This window comes from Galeopterus variegatus, unplaced genomic scaffold, assembly GCF_000696425.1.
Source record: "Galeopterus variegatus unplaced genomic scaffold, G_variegatus-3.0.2 Scaffold1987, whole genome shotgun sequence".
NCBI lineage: Eukaryota > Metazoa > Chordata > Mammalia > Dermoptera > Cynocephalidae > Galeopterus > Galeopterus variegatus.
Window position 1 is genome coordinate 10,072 of NW_007728098.1, and position 5,120 is coordinate 15,191.

The window sequence follows — 5,120 nt, forward strand, 5'->3', positions numbered from 1 at the left end:
AGATTTGGAAAATTTGCAGCCTGGCCATGTGGTAGAGAAACAGAGTGCATTTTCAGAAGGAAAATTCAATGGTACTAGGAAGGTTAACACAAAAGAATGGTATCATCAAGAGGAGGAGAAAAAGACCCTGAAGGCATTGCAGAAGCCTCTGGGGCCACCTCTTCCATTTCAGGCCCAAAGATCTAGGGAGACAAAAAGGTCTTGGGGAACAGACTTAAGGAGCCCTCCACAGGCTCATTGCTCAGGGCCACCTTGGGAAATTGCTTCTAGCACCAGCAACCTGGCTGTTTTGGCTGCTCTAGCTGTGGCTCAATTGGCTCCAGGTGTGGCTGGACCTGCAGCTTTGGAAAATATAAGCCAGAAGCCTTGGTGGAGTCCATGCGGTGTTAGGTCTTCAGGCTCACAGAATGTCAAAGCTCAGAAGGCTTGGGAGCCTCCACTCAGATTTCAAAGGATATATGGTAAAGTATGGGAGCCCAGGAAGAGATCAGTCACAGGGACAGAGTCCCTACAGACAGCTTTCACCAGAGCAATGCCAAGTGGAAACATGGGGTCAGAGTTGCAGCAGAGAAACCCCATCAGCATCATGTCTAGTGGAGCTATGAGAGCAGGACCACCATGGAGACCCCAGACTTGTGGAGCTACAGAGTGGAATGACAGCCTGGGATTGCTGAAGTGTGGCCTGCAACCAGGAAAGCCATAGGAGCAGAGTTTCCCAAAGACTTGGGCACCCAACCCCCACACCAGCATGCAGAGGATGTGGAACATGGACTCAAGGTACGTGAATCACAATCTTTGAGATTTAATGCCTGCCCTGCTGGATTTTGGACTTTCTCAGAACCCAATACCCCTTTCTTTGGGACTATTTCTCCCTTTTGGAATAGGAGTATGTACCCTATGTTTGTCCCACCACTGTATCTTGGAAGTAGATAAATTGTATTGATTTCACAGATGGGACATTGAACTTTGGACTCTCAAGTTGAAACAAGTTAAGACTGTGGGGATGAAATGAATGTATTTGCATGTGAAGAGGACATGAGTTTTGGGGGCCGGGGCAGACCATGCCAAATTATACTGATTAAAAATGGCGGTCAGGTGTATGGATCTGAGGGCTTTAAAAGAAGAGCACATGAGAGTCTATCTGTCTCTGCTTTCTCTGCTTCCTGCATCTTGCAATGTGAGACCCCTGGGTCACTGTTTCCACCACCAGATGGACTTTGTACTTCCTAGAGTCAGAAATTATAAGCAATAAATTTCATTTTTCTTTATAAATTACCCAGTTCCAAGTATTCTGTTCTAGCAACACAAAATGGACTAAAACAGGGGCCCTGAGGCAGGCCATGCCAGTGGGTGTCTTATGTAGGCCTGGCCAGGCCTGCCCTTACTGGCAGTGGGGCCCTTAGCAGCAGACCTGGCCAAGGAAGCCCAAAGTGGGAGTAAAGGAAAGGCCAAGGGCACTCCTAGTGGGAGGGCAGGCTAAGGGGGCCCTGGGGCAAACCATTCAAGGGAGGCCCTTAGTGGCAGTCCAGGCCAGCGGATCTCTTAGAGGTAGGCCAGAACAGGCCAGGGGTACATTAGCAGCAAGCATGCCAAAGGGGCCCTAGGGCATGCCATTTGAGGGGACTCCTTAGAGGCAGGCCAGGCCGGTGCCCCCCCCCCAGCAATGTTTTATCATTTATACTTGGCCAGAAACTTTTCTTTTTCATTAAAGTATCAAATGTATTTATGAAATGTCTATTTTAATACTTGTCTTCATTTTTGTAGTTTCTTCAGAATCTACATTTATGTTTTTTTTCCACTCCCACATATGTGTATTTTTATTTGAGTTAAATTTAGTTCATTAAAATAAGCACTAAAAGTGAATACATGGTTTTTGTTCAGCTTTTATTATTGAAATAAGCAGATTTTAATGTGTATTTTTATTTGAGTTAAATTTAGTTCATTAAAATAAGCACTAAAAGTGAATACATGGTTTTTGTTCAGCTTTTATTATTGAAATAAGCAGATTTTAGATTAATTAGTCTGCCAATTCTGTCATTTTCCCCTTTCCTGATAATTTCATTTCATTTTTTGTGTGTTTAGTATATCCATTCTCCTATCATCTTAGGTTTTTAATTATTTTCTTACCTTCTTATGATAAACAAGTAGCTTTATAATATTTTAAAATTTATTGTTTAATAATGACATGTAAGGGTATGAATTGTCTTCAGAAAAGAAATTTGAGTCTATCTGCTTTCTTTTAGCAATTTAACTATAATGGAATTTAGTATGATTTTCTCGTCTTTTCTTTCTTTATTCCCAGTTGGGGTTTGGTTCTTTAATCTGTGGATTGACGTATTATACCCATTTTGGAAAATCCTCAGCTTTTACACCTTCACACATGGCTTCTGCCCCCTTCTCTCTCCCCTCTCTGTCCCCCTCTGAATCCAATTACACATATGCCGTTGTAATGAGGCTCACCCATCTCTGCTTCTTCTGTCTTCCTCAGGGAAAGCCCTTCAGGGATTTGGATGGAAATTCTAATAGGTCACTGCTCAAGCATGAAAGACTGTGCCAAATCCACTTGTGACCTTTAGAGATTTCAGCTTCCTGCCTTAACACCCACACCCTGCAGCTTTCAAATGTGGCAAAAATCTTGAGTGGTCAATCAGCAGTACTGTCCTTTTGGGGAAACATTATCTCCTAAGCACTTTGATTAAGGTGGATTTTACTCTGACTTTTAGGAACACTTGGCCTGGCTCCTCAATCTTCCATGTTCATCTCCAAAACACAGAGATGTTCCTGTTGAAAACACCAACCATGTTGGTGCTTCTTGAGTTGTATGATCTCTCATGCCAACACCAGTCCTGAGTGACTAATGAATACTTCCCCCGTTTCTCGGTCCCCCACGTGGGCCAAGTGTGATCATCAGTCCCTGCTGAGAATTAGCAAAAACCCTGACCTAGAAGTCTCCCTCTCTGAAATTCCAATTCATTTAATTATTGTTTCCACAGCTCTATTATGCCCTCTGGTTTACATAATGATACATGCTTTGCTTTTTTGTTCAATTAGACATCAGTCCTGAAGCTCTTTTCATTTCTAATAGGTGACTTCCTTAATTTTTATAAAAGTTAATATAAGTTTCCACAACTGGTTATACTCTGGGTGGCTCATAAACAACAGAAGTTTATTGCTCACAATTCTGGAGGCCAGAAGTCCGAGATCAAGGCGTGGCAGATTTGGTATCTGGCAGGGACTCGTTCTCTGCTTCATAGGCAGTGCATTCTTGCTGTGTCCTCACATGACCAACAGGGAAAATGAGCTCCCTCAGCCTCCTTTATACAGGCACTAATCCCATCATGAGGGCCCCACCCTCATGACCTGGTAACCTCTTAAAGGCCCCACCTTCTAAGACTATCACCTAGGGGATTAGGTTTCAACATATGAAATTTTGGGGACACAAACATTCAGATGGTAGCAGTTGTCCCTATGGAAGTGTTCCACAACAGGGGATAGGCCAGTAGGAGCTGTTTGGGGTCCGGGCTGTGGATGCTGGCCCATCCCTCCTCCTGAGACCTGGAGAGAGGAGCTTCTGTATTGTTCCATGCTGCAGGGGCAGCTGGTACCAAAGTGGACTCCTTGCCTGTCTGAAGGGGTTTGGGAGGTTCTGAAAGCCTCGCCCCATGACCTGGGTGCTTCTGGGCCAGCCCTGAGCCCCCTTGAGAAACCAACTCTTCTAGGGTGCAACTGGGTTTAGGTCAACGTTCACTGGGTGTTTGCCAGTACCAGCTCTGTCTCAGGTTCTGGCCATACCAAGGGTCAGGGGTATGTCTGCCAGGCTAACAATGCTGTATCCAGTGCCTGGATGGATGTCCACACAGCATGAGAACACAGCCAGGGCCACAGGCTTGGCATTGAGACATTTTGAAGGACCTCTTTAAGTAAAAAAATGCAAAATATATTTTTATTAAACTAGGTTCAAAATAAATTAGAGCGAGAAATCAACACATTGCAAGGTTTAAAAAGCCATAGCAGAGGGAGGCCAGGAGGGCATTGCAGGGCTTGAGTCATGCTGGAATAACCTGTGGGTATATGTGACTTACTTCACGTTAACTAAGTAGAAAGTAAAAGGGCCTCTCCTCCCTATCTGCTGGGTGGGCATGATGGCCATGGTGATGGTGGCAATGGTGGCAACAGGCTCCTCAGCAGTTGGGCTGGTCTCAGAGCTGGGGCTCCTTGAGCTACCACCCTTAGAGTCCCTGGCTCTAGGCCTCAGCCCAAGCTGGCAGCCAAGGCTTTTCCTGCATGAAGGGCTGAGGCTGCAGGGTCGCCAGGAGATGTTGCTCAAACTCCTGGCCAGACTGATGCAGCCAGACATGCAGTTCCCGCAGTCCAGGTCCTGGTCAAGGCCAAGAAGAGGTGGCCCAGGAAGCTGACCTGCCAGCCTGGCCTTCCCAGCCCTGAGCACTGGGATGGACTCCTGTGTCACCCCTGAGGCAGGAGGGCCATCCCTGGTGCAGACTACAGCCTTCTTTGACCCTCTGGTGGAAGATCCCAACATGACGTGGAGCAGAGTTGTGCCAGCATGCTGAGAGGCCTCTTGCCATGGGCATTACTGATATGACATGTGCTGATGGTGCTCAGCATTAGCCAGGATCTGAGTGATGAGGAGCAAGAGGAAACAAGACAAAGATGGCTGCGTTTGCCATTTCTACTCAGCCTGGTATTTGAAGTCCTAGCCAGAACAATTAGGCAAGAAAACCAAATAACCATATACACATCAGAAAGAAAGAAGTAAAATTATCTGTGTTTGCAGATGACATGATCTTATATGTAGAGAATCTTGAAGATTACACACACACACACACACACACACACACACACACACACACACACTGCCAGAACTAGTAAATAAATTCAGCAGAGTTCCAGGATACAAATTTGACATAGAGAAATAAACTGCATTTGTATACACTAATGATGAACAACCTGAAAAGGGTGTTAAAAAAATTACATTTACAATAACATCAAAAAGAATACATTACCTAGAAATAAATTTAACAAAGGAGATAAAAGACTTTCACATTTAAAACTACAAAACTGTTAAAAGAAGACAGCAACAAATGGAAAGACATCCATGT

At 44.9% G+C, this 5,120-nt stretch overlaps 1 pseudogene; it reads left to right on the forward strand.

The window, feature by feature from the left end:
- The window catches only part of LOC103596337, a 20,326-nt pseudogene that overhangs the window by 6,823 nt on the left and 8,383 nt on the right, over positions 1–5,120 (forward strand).